This window comes from Castor canadensis, chromosome X, assembly GCF_047511655.1.
Source record: "Castor canadensis chromosome X, mCasCan1.hap1v2, whole genome shotgun sequence".
NCBI lineage: Eukaryota > Metazoa > Chordata > Mammalia > Rodentia > Castoridae > Castor > Castor canadensis.
In genome coordinates this window covers 144,018,403-144,030,908 of record NC_133405.1, presented here as the reverse complement: position 1 = coordinate 144,030,908, position 12,506 = coordinate 144,018,403, and the positions used below count along the sequence as shown (strand labels likewise).

The following is a 12,506-nucleotide window of genomic DNA, read 5'->3' as shown; positions in this document are numbered from 1 at the left end:
TGTTCAATTCAGTTGAACAGTTTTATTGATTAGATTATTTTAATGTTTAGTTTTGGGGGCACTTTATATACTTTGGGTATTTGTCTGTTAGCTAATGAATAACTGCCAAAAGATTTTCCTCCATTTTCTTTGTTGTGCAGAAGCTTTTTAATTTTTAATGCAATCCTATTGCTATCTTCTCAGTAACCGGATTTCTGTTCAGAAAAGTATTACGTGTGCTTATGTCTGAAAAGGTTTTCCACTAGCCGTTTCAAAATGTCTGATCTTATATTAAGACCTTTGATTCAATTAAAATAAATTTTTGTATAGAGATAGTGATCTACTTTTAGTGACAACACATGGATATCCAGTTTTCCCAACTCCATTCCTTGAAGGTGCTGTTTGTTCTCCAAGGTAGAGTTTGGGCTCCTTTTCCAAAAACCAAATGGCTGTTAACTGTGTGGTTTTACTTCTGGGTCTTCTATTTTATTCCATTAGTCTTTGTGTCTGATTTTGTGTCAGTATCCTGCATGCCATTCTTGATACTAGGCTCTATAATTTTTTTTTCTTCATTTCCCTCTGAATCCTGTACTAATTTTTTTGTCTATAATATAATTTTAAGTCACTTATTACTGCTGACTTAAACATTGCTGTTTTTATTCATGACTGTTTTTGCTACTCAGGGTCTTTAATCTTTCCATATGAATTTTAGGGTCGATTTTTTGTATTTCTGTGAAAAATGACATTGGAATTTTGATGCGGGTTGCAATGCATCAGTAGATTTCTTTCAGTAGGGCAGCCATTATACAGCATTAATTATATCAATCCATGGTAATGGGAGTTCTTTCCCTGTTCTAGTTCCTCCTCAATTTCCTTCTTCAACTTTTTGTAATTTTCATTGCACAGGTCTTTTATCTCACTAGGTTTATCGCTAATACTTAATTTTTTTGAGGGTATTATAAAAGAGGTTGTTTTCCTGGTTTCATTCATGGCCTGTAAATTATTAGTCCGTAGGGAAGACATTCATCTTTAAATGTTGATTTTGTATCCTGATACTTTGCTGAAAGTGTTTCTTGATAGAGTGTTTAGATTCCTTTAAGCATAGGATCATATCATCTGCAAATGGAGATTGACTTCTTCCTTGTATTTTTTTCCTCCCTTACCTGAATACTCTGGTTAAGAACTGTAGCACTATCGCTTCTCGGCCTTCGGGCTAAGATCACGTATAGTATCTGTTCAGTTTAACACAGAAGGCGTTATATTAAAATGGATTTTTGGAACAGGGAGATGGAATAGGAGCTTGCTCCATCCACTCCATGCACCAACCTGGTGTTGCATAGTACCTCCAGGGATGGTGCACCAAAAAAAAAAAAAAAAAAACAGGAAGTGTAGCACTATATTCAATAAGACAGTCTAGACATGGAGAGTCTAGACGTGGTCCTTACGTTACAGGAAATGGTTTCAGTTTTTCCCAACTTAGAACAATGTTGGCTATGGGTTTATCATACATACCCTTTATTATATATATTGAGGTATACTCCTTCTAGTCCTAGTTTCTGCAAGGCTTTTTTTCACAAAGTGATGTTCGATTTTGCCAGCTTTTCTTCATCTTTTGAGATGAGCCTGTGATTTTTTTTGTTTTTTCCTCTATCGGCAGTTTATTGATTTGTATTTGTTGAACTATGCATTCCTGGAATGATTTAACTTCGTATTGATGTATGTTTACTTTAATGTACTTTTGAATTCAATTTGCAGGTATTAATTGACAATTCTTCTATGTTCATCAGGAAAATTGGTCTATAATTTTGTTTTTCTCTCACATCTATACCCAGTTTTGGCATGAGATTAATACTGGCTTCAAAGAAAGACGCTGATAGATTCCTTCCCTTTCTAGTTTATGCAATAACTTCAGGAGCATTGGTGTTATTTCTTCTGTCGAGCTCTCACAGAATTCAGCATGGAATCCTTCTGGTACTAGGCTTTTCTTTGTTAGGAGACTCTTTTATTACAATCTCCTTAGGTGATTATAGCTGCTTTGACAAATTCTGGTAGATCATATGCATCTAAAGATGAATCCACTTCTAGACTTTTCAGTGTATTGCTTTTCAAGGTATTCCATAGGAATTCTCTGGGTTTCCTTGGTTTTTGCTAATTCTATTAATTTGGTTAGTTTGGCTAAAGGCTTGTCAATCTTGTTTATGTTTTCAAAGAACCAATGTTTTGTTTCATTGATATTTTGTATTGATCTTTTAGTATCTACTTTGTTATATTCTGCACATTCTTTATTATTCCTTTCCATCTGCTTTTGGGACTGCCTTGTTCTTGTTTAAGATGCATCACTAGGTTAATTATTTGAGAGCTCTTTGATATTTTTTAATGTAGCCAGTCATAGCTATAAACATTCCTGTTAGTACGCCCACTTCCGACATGGGTTCCTCCAAATATAAAGTATGTTCATGCCAATACTATTGCTTTAATGCTAACACAAATGGTTTCCCAAATATAGATGCTCAAAAACTATGACTGTTTTTCTGTAAGAGAGCTGGACTGTAGGGGAAACGGGGGGAATTCAATGAGCCTAGCTGCTTAAACCCTGTACCTTCTGAAGAAAGGCATGCCTTTCGATCTGGCCTTCAGTGGTTGCTAACAATCACCACTGAACCCTCCAAATACTCTGTCAACAAAAGTATGTTTGTGTGCCTGAAACACTGGGCCTCTGCATAGGGCAAACAGTAAGCATTTCCCTCTGACATTTTCAACTCATGGTTTATAATCTTTAAAACACTTACAAACCAAAATTTTAATATTATATGAGCATAAGATAGAATGTTGAAATCTATGGTTAATTCTTAATGGAAGAATATGGTAAGCAGGAACGCTGCCTCAAGGTCCTTCTTGCTCTCTGCTTTCCACCTATCATGAGGTGAAGGCCCTCTCGAGCTGAATGCTCCCACCACAATGATGTTCTGCTCAAGTGCATGCCAGACAACCAGGCATGGAACCCTCTGAAACTGTGAGCAACATAAATCCTTACTCCTTTAAGGTGTTTTCTCAGATATTTTGGACACAGGTATACAAAAGTAACCAGACAACTATGGTACTAGAGAAGTGGGGTATGAATTTGAGATATAGAATAGTATTAAATTAGACATATTCTCCACTTTTATTAATTTGGATCTTGTCTCTCTTTTTGGGGGGTATACTGACAAAGCGTTTGTCAATCTTGTTTATCTTTTTTTCAAGAACCCACTCTTTGTTTCATTTCTCCCTTGTATTTTTCTTTCAGTCTCCATTTCATTAATTCTTTCTTCATCATTATTATTTCTTTTTGTCTTTTAACTGTGTGGTGAGTTGTTCTTGTTTTCTAAGACCTTAAGGTATGACATTAGTTTATATATTGGAAAGCTATCTAATTTTTAAATTAGACACTGAGAGCTGTCACCCTCCCTCTTAGCCAGGCCTGATGGCATACACCGATAATACCAACACATGGAGGAGGAACATATGCAGCCTCCTCATTTTACAGTAAAGTTGAGATGCATAATAAACAGTGCTGTCAGATTCTCTCACTTGAAGACCAGTGTCTATCTTCACAGCATGTATTCAGTTTTACGTAACTGCTGGGTTACATAAAAATGGTAAGATTCTTTTTATCATTACCAACTCTTTAGTTGACTGCCTGTGGTGTTCATCACATTCTGGTACACTTTTTTTTTTTAATAATAAAAACGATTTATTTCTCTGCTGTCTTTGGTGGAGAGGATTTCTGGAGCCAGAGAAAATCGTGTTTTTAATACTATTTCTCCAAAACTAGACTGAGAAAAAAAAACAAGAAAAAAACAAACTAAACCAGCAGTGAAAACTGGGTGTTGGAACTGACTTTTCAGAAATTAAGACAATTATGACAGTACTGACTACAGACGATACAGACACTTGTACAATCAACAAATTAGATTAAGCAGGTGAAAAAATATTTCTGGAACGTGGAAGTACCAATACCAACTTAAGAAGAGACAAATAAAATCTGACCAGGCATATAAAAGAAGTAATCAAATCAAAATCAGCAATCAAGATCTTAATAAAATGAAGAGCTTGAGGTGCATCATTAGGATAGCTTCAGTGGGGAAACAGCCATTAAAACACTTTGCACCATGGTTTTAGTGAATAAGAAAATTAGAATATATAGAATACACACCAAATAAATACATTTCTCAGACCAAAAAAAAAAAAATGTAGTGATGCCAGCACTGGTGGCTCCCACCTGCAATCCTAGCTACACAGGCGGCAGCGATTAGGAGGATCACAATTCAAAGCCAGTCCAGGCAAATACTTCCACGAGAACCTATCTCAAAAAACCCTTCACAAAAAAGGGCTGGTGGCATGGCTCCTTAAGCTGTAGGCCCTGAGTTCAAACTCCAGATCCACACACAAAAAAAAGTAGTGATACATGTTACAATATGTATGAACCTCTGAGACTGCGAGAGGCCACCCATGACAAACCACCATATTGCATAATTCCATTTACATATCCGTAGCAGCACACTTACACAGACAGAAAATAGATTAGTTGAAGCCAGGAAATTACAGGGAAGGGAATGGGATAAAGACCGCTAATGGCTTTGGAGATGATTAAATGTCATGATCGATTGGATAGTGGTAGTCAAGCTATGATCTGATTATGCCTCTCCAAACTTGTATGTTGGAAGTACTAATAGGTAGAAATTCTAGAGAAGCTTATAAAGAATTAGTAGCTAAACCCCTCTGTATAATTAATTTATTCTAGTAATTAAAAAAATATCTAAGGAATCTGTCTTGCTCTTCTACCTGAAAGCTAACCTTAAAAAAAAGAAAAGGGCCGGGGATATGACTGAAGGGCAAGAGGGTGGAACCTGCGTTCACACCACAGTATCAACAACAACAACAACAACACAAATCCCCAAAAAACACCACTTATGGGAATGGAGAACGATCCACTGACACCTTGATGTTAAGACTTCTGGTCTTCAGATGTGTGATTTTTTTTAATGCTTTTGGGTTCGGGCTCCAGGCGTGGCTCCAGCAGTACAGCACTTACTGAGCCTATCCAAAGCCCTGAGTTCAATCTGTGGTAGGAAAAGAAATTCTGTGGTTTATGCATTACTCATTCTAAGGTATACTTTTATGGAAGTAAGAACACAGTACGTTGCACAGCTTCATGAATATTCTTAAAAATATCACTGCACATTTAAAGCTATTGAATTTTGCACTGTGTGCATATTTCAGTTAAAAAAATTAAAATCTGAATTGACCCACAATAAATTAGTAATTAAGACTCTTTTACACAAAGGCTAGATGGGTTTATTAGTGAATTTGTAACAAATACTGGCAGGTTAACCAAAACAGCCTACAAATTCTTGCAGAAAATACTGTGTATTTCTCAACCTGTTCTAACAAGTCCCCATTACTTTATACCTGGATGATGGGGCTTTTGAATCTTCTCTGAATGATAAAAAAAATAGTATAAAATTGGATTATAAGGACGGCTGCAGGCTTATAAAAATTACTTCAGTATTAGTATTACTTTTAATAACTAAGTACCATTGTTTAACAATTTTCCTGTTTATGTGTAGCAGGGCATCTGTAGTCTCAGTGCTGCGCCCAGAAGGACAAAGGACTTGGATTCCGCAGCGGGGTACTATTTTCTGTCCTGATGAAGCCACAGGTCTGAAGCATCAGGGCCTTGGGAAGGAAAAGGCTGCTGTACCCTTAGCTTTAACATACTCGCTTCCTGGTGCATGAAGTTCAATAAAAAGTAACCGATCAAGGGAAGGTAAATGCCAGGTGTAACAATGGTCCCCTCTGTTACACCCCTTGCTTTCCTTTGTTTGGCTTTTCTACTCCCAGGCCTTGGCGGACTTCTGCGTTGAAACAAAACTTAAGTGAAAATAGAAGGTAAGCAGTACCCTCCTGGCTGACCATGTTTTTCAAGCCACGTTTCCTGGCTCCTGGCCCTGCACGCTCAGCCTCTTGGCCTACTGTTTGGATACGAGATTCAGCGCGGTCTTCTTGCCCACACCTTGTTCGGAGTGGGCCGCAGGTGCGCACATACATCGGGCTTTCATTCAGCCAGGCCGCAGAGCAGTCCCTGGTAGACTTAAGGAGCCTACTTAAGGAACCTACTGAGGTCTCCCTGGCTTGCGACAACCATTTCTTTCTCAAGCATATCTACTACGATCTACTGGAGACTGGATAAGACCACTGAAGTGCTTAACCGCCCTACTCACTATGCAAGGCACGATTTCCGTGAGGCTCTCTGCACCAACGTCAGTCAGAAGTTTGGTGGAAATGGAGACCTATTATCTTTTTAAGTTTACGTTAGTTGTTGGAACTATCTTTTTCTCAGAGAAAAATAAAGAACAGAAAGCAGCTTCTTTATCTTTGCAGCACATGGCTTCATTTTCTTCTCCCCCCCCTTCTCCCCCCTCTCCTCTGCTCTCTTCCTCTCCTCCTGTCTCTCTCTCCCCCTGCCCCCATACTTTAATCTTAACTCGGATGTGGAACCGTAGGAAATCTGAGACATATAATCTAGAATCAATCCCACTGAAACTGATGACTGAGAAAAATCATTAACTATTGGGCTTCTTATTTCTGGTATTAGCCAGTGATACCCACAGTACAGGATGGTGAGGACGATGTAAAGCAGTAGATGTGAAAATAACCTGTGACTGTAATTTTGGGACGGCTGTCCTGGGTTTGAACGCACACTTGCTAAGCACAGCTCTAGAGCTTGAGCCACCGCGCCAGTTCTTTTCTCTCTGGTTAGTTGTCTAAAAGGGTCCTGTGCTGGACTCCAGCTTCAATCTTCCCAAGTACCTAGGATTAAAGGTGTTACTCAGGCAAAAAAAAAAAAGGCATCTTTTAAACTAAGCTCTGTCAGAACGTCTAATATAGTGACTTTTACTGGCTTTTTATTGCTATATTGTATCGATGTATATTAGGGGTAAGTACAGAAGAACAAAGTAGAACTGTAAACAACTCTTTTGCTTGACGTTTCTACTGTGTAGGAACTATTTAATTAGATGTTGATATTCCTTAATTCAAACTCAACATTACTGTACTGCTATATTTTATTTCTAAGTCTCTTATGCCCTTCTTCGTTGGTATTTAAAAAATATCTGCATGATATGCAGGTATGCTTAGTAAGGATATTCTGAGAAATGTGTTGGGACAATTTCATCATTGTGCAAATAGCACTCTGTATTCACAGAGACTTAAATAACAGCCTACAACACCTAGACTATATGGCTATACCATACATACCTTAACTGCAAAGGTACAGCATGTCTGTATTAAACACTGTGGGGAATTGGAACACAATGAGAAATACTGGAGTATCTAAACATACAAAAGGAGTGGTTAAAATACGGTATAAAAGATAAAATACAGGTACACCTATATGGCACTTACCATGAACAAAGGTGGCAAGACTAGAAGTTTCTCCAGGGTGAGAAAATAAGGGTGAAGATTTAGGACATAACTGTGCATTCCTGCAGATTTTGTAAACAGTTCTCTAAGAGTACACATTAAATATGTAACAACATTTTTCTTTCTTTAAGAAAGAAAACAGGAAAAACACAGGGGAATTTAGGTGATACACTTGCTATATACAGGCACAGACAAATCTTTCCTAAATAGGACTCCAATTGCTCAAGTTCAGGAAATTAGGGTAAAAACAAACAAAAAGAAATTGCCTTCAACAGATTCTGCACACCAAAGGAAACAAATGCCAGAACAAAGACACAGGGCTAGGAGCATGGCTCAAGGGGCAGAGTGCCTGCGAAGAAAGCACAGGGCCCTGAGTTCAAATCCCAGTACCACCAAAAAGGAAAATTAAAAAAAAACGGAACAAAGAGACAACCTACAGAAAGGAAAAAGTCCTTGCCAATTGTTCATTGGACAGAGGATTAATATCCAGAAGTTAAACATCAAAAAAGCAAATGATTAATTAATGAACAAATGAACTGAAAGAAACACACACAAAAAAACCACAAATACTTGCTTGTCAAGCCCAGGTTGGCTTCCAGCCTGACTCCTCCCAATCTCCTGAGTACCTGGTTTTATAGATAGTACACTACTATTCTCTGCCCTCAAGAAGCACCTTTTTTTTTTTTTGGAGGTGGTACTGCTATAGGCTGGTGCAGTCTCTGATCAGAAGATTGCCAACTTCTTTGTGTCCTACGTGGAAGCACCCAGGCAGGACACATAGGTGTACTGAGGGGAATAATGAAGTTTTACTATAAGGTAGGCATTACAGGTAGGGTCTCTTGCCAGCTGGATTGGAAGCACCTTGTCCAGAGGAGAAAAAAAAAAGGCAGGGGTGGAGGGGAAGGATTTTATTATTTTTATATCATTCTTAACTTCAAAGTAGGGAGAAAAATCCACATCACTCCCCATTTCCAATGTCCTCCAATTCCCCTGGGGAGGATCTGGGCAGACTCATACATACAACTATGCTAATTCTCAGGTCCCTAAGTCCACGCAGGAGGAAATTTCCACTCTAACCAATTTTGGGTGTGTGGGGGGGGTGAGAGGGGAGTGGGGTACTGGGGTTTGAACTCAGGACCCTACACCTTGAACAACTCCACCAGCCCTTCCTTTTGTGTGATGGGTTTTTTTTCTTTCTTACCTTTTTTTTTTTTCTTTTTTTTCTGGCACTGGGGTTTTAATGCAGGGCCTCACACTTGGTAGGCAGGAACTCTTACCACTTGAGGTGCTCCACCAGCCCTGGTGGATAGGATCTAGAGAGCTATTTGCCTGGGCTGGCTTCCAGCTCTTATACTCCTAGTCTCTGCCTCCTGAGTAGCTAGGATTATAGGTGTGAGTAACAAAGAATCTATAATTGAAATGGAGCTATCAGGGCCCCTTGATTCCACCTGTTTGGAGAGGTCTGCTTGAGGACCTTGTGACCTTGTTGGCACCATTTGGATAAAAGTCATGGGTTAGGTAGGACCAGGAAACCTAGGGTATCATTTAGTGGAACATTCTCCTTTGTTAACCTTGGTTTTGGAAAATTCCCTTTTGTTTGTTTGGGTGCTTTGTGTTTGTGTGTTGGGTTTATTATGGGAGGGGCCATGTCTGTCCCATCTAAAAGCCCATTGGGACAGGTCTTATAAACCTACAGCAAAAAAGGGTTAAGGTTTTATTACATCACAGCCTGGCTATGTATATGCTAAAAATGAAAAAGAGATGTTCTTTAAATAATACTGTAAATTATTGCAATTTAAAGTAGTATTACAATTGAAGTCATTTTGTAAAAAAAAAATGGTAAGCAAGATAAAATTCATTTCTGCAGTTATGTAAAAAGGAATCTAAACATCCAAAAATGAACTTACTGGCAAGGATAACCACGTGCCCCACAGAAGGTTAAAAAGACCCGATTAATTTAAGTATAATAAATCTCTTTAACTGTGTTATACTGAAGACCTGGCCATCCTGCTCTGGCTGGCTGCAGTGTTTCTGGCCTGATACTCCTGAGGAAATGAGGGAGCAGAGAGAAGAGTAAAGCTAACCTGAAACCCTCTGGCCTATGAGTTGGGTCTAATATGTTCTCCCCTTCTGAGACCCAACAGAACATATTGTTGGTCAAGGGACCACTCCTACCAGAGAAGGGCTATTTCCTTTGATACAGTATCAACTAGGAATAAATGTCCAAGGGCAGCTGGGTGGTCAATACTAGACCTATAATCCCTTTCCAACCTGGGAATTATTTTTTTCCAAGTAATGTGGCTTTTCTCATTTATACTCCCCAAATTATTGGGATTACTAGTGCAAATTATACTCTTTTATATTCGGTGGCAAACAAGTTCCCAAATAAATTCATGTAAACTAAGTTAAAAAAAAAAACTCAATGAAGATTCTTATTTCCAAATTACTTAACAAAAATTTATACTATGGTGTGGGACCTTCTGGTCAAATTTTTACAGTTTCTAATTTTAAAGACTCAGACAGTAAAAACAGAATAATCAAAGATGATTCACTGATTCAAGGTTCCTGAGTGGCATATATTTTAGTTTAATCCTACATATAACAAGGGAAATGACATTTCTATTATCATCTTTAGGAAATCATCATGAACTAAAAGTATTTCATTCAATCTAAGTTCTTTTCTGATTTATTTAATCTTAGGCCTTCAAGTTCCTAGGAACTGTAGATGCTGAAAACATTCCCTATGCACAGGACTTAATATTATATGGCTCATTAGGATTGGTGGTGTCTGGCTTAAAAAATTAGCTAGCATTTGTTGCCCTCAATGCAGAGAAACTAAAGCAGATACCTTACAAGCAACTGAGGCCAACAGGAGAAGGGAACCAGGAACTAGAGAAAAGGTTAGATCAAAAAGAATTAACCTAGAAGGTAACACACATGCACAGGCAACCAATGCCAGTCAACTCCCTACAGCTATCCTTATCTCAACTAGCAAAAACCCTTGGAATTTCCTATTATTGCTTATACTCTCTCTTCAACAAAATTAGAGATAAGGGCAAAATAGTTTCTGCCGGGTATGGAGGAGATGGCAGGGAGAGGGAGGGGGTGGAGTGGGTGGTAAGGGAGGGGGTGGGGGCAGGGGGAGAAATGACCCAAGCATTGTATGCACATATGAATAATAAAAAAAAATAAAACTTAAAAAAAAAAAGGATTGGTGGTGTCTAGACTTAGACATTTTTTGTAAACCACTGAGGATGTGTTACTAAATTCTCTATGTATAAAAACATATTTCTCTGTCAACAATTTCTGGGGTTTTTTTTCCTAATATTTTTAGGCTTTTGTGCTGGGGGTACATTGTGACATTCATAAAAGTTCTTAAAATGCGTTTCAGATGAATGCACCCCCTCCATCAATCTCCTTTATCTCCCACCCCCCGAACAAATTGTGCAGATAAGGAGGATAACAATACACATGATAAGCCCTACAAAATTCATCAAGAAGATATAATGCTTCAAATTTCCCAAAACAAATGTTTTGCTACAATTACAGTGGCTAACTTCAACATCCCACTCTCAAAACTGTATAAATCACCCAGATAAAAGATGAACACAGAAAACTTCAGAGATAAGTTGTATCATACATCAAATGGACTTAACAGGCATCTATCACATATAATATGCAACATACAACTAACTACTGTGGAATGCACATGCTTTGTGTGTGTGTGTGTGTGTGTGTCTGTCTGTCTGTCTGTCTGGTACTGGGGTTTGAACTCAGAGCCTTCACCTTGAGCAATTCCACCAGCTCTATTTTTGAGATAGGGTCTTGTGGAACTATTTCACCTGGATCCTTTTCACTTCTACCTCCTGAGTTGCCAGGATTACAGGCATGGGACACACTGGCGCCTGGCCGAAATATGCATTCTTATCAACAGCGCATGCAAATTTTTGCAAAACAGCTGGGCTACAAATCAAGTCATAGCATATATGAGAAAACTGAAATAATTTCTTTTATACCATCAGATTATAATGCAATATAATGACACACCAAAGAAGGCAAGAAAAATGATACAGACACATGGAAACTGAGAAATCCACTTTTTTCATATTCTAACCTATTTTATTGGAGAAGGCATTTGAGAACATTTTTTAAAATTATATTTGAAGAATGTAAAATTACCAGTCAATCATTCCCATATATGTAAAAATTGAATACAATTTTACTGGGTATTCTATTCCATTTGACTACATAGCTTTATTTTCTTTTTGGTGGGCTTTGTGCTTGCAAAGCTGTTGTTCTACTACTTGCACCAAACCTCCAGCTCATTTTGGAGATGAGGGTCTTAGCAAAGTATTTCCCTGGGCTGGCCTTGAACTCCGATTCTCCCAATCTCAGCCTCCCAAGAAGCTAAAATGAGAGGCATGAGCCACCAGTGCCTGACTCTATATAGTTTTTTTTTTCCTTTTTGGGTGCCAGCATCATGCTACTTCGCTACTGTAATACTGTAATATAGCTGAAATCAAGTATTGTGATACCTCCAACAATGCTCTTATTGCTCAGGATTGCTTTGGCTATCCAGGGCCTTCTGTGCTTCCATATGAATTTTAGGACTTATTTTTTCTACTTCTGTAAAGATGAACTTCGGACTTTAGTTGGGAGTACACTGAATCTGAACATCATTTCCCATGACATAGGCATTTTCACAATATTAATTATGCCGTTCCATGAACATGGTGGGGGGGAGGGGGGAGTCACTGGGGAAAACAGGAAGGAAACTAAAAATTTCCTAGAATCAAATGAAAATGAAAGCTTTCACACACCAGAATCTGTGTAGAATGCAGTTGAGGCAGTTCTAAAAGGGAAGTTCATAAGCTAACAGTACCTACATCAAAGAATTCAGAGTGATCTCAAATAACCTATTGATGTACCTCAAACTCTTAAAAAAACAAGAACAAGCCAACCTCAAAATTAACAGATGGAAAGAAATTAATTACATTGGGGCAGAAATGATGAAAATGTAAACGAAAAGAATACGAAGATCAATGAAACAAAGAGTTGGTTAT

General features: G+C 38.2%; 1 pseudogene; it reads left to right on the top strand.

Annotated features, from left to right (window-relative positions):
• The first annotated feature begins 1,172 nt into the window (after nucleotides 1-1,172).
• LOC141419988 (U2 spliceosomal RNA) lies at nucleotides 1,173-1,344 on the top strand (annotated as a pseudogene).
• The last annotated feature ends 11,162 nt before the right edge of the window (nucleotides 1,345-12,506 follow it).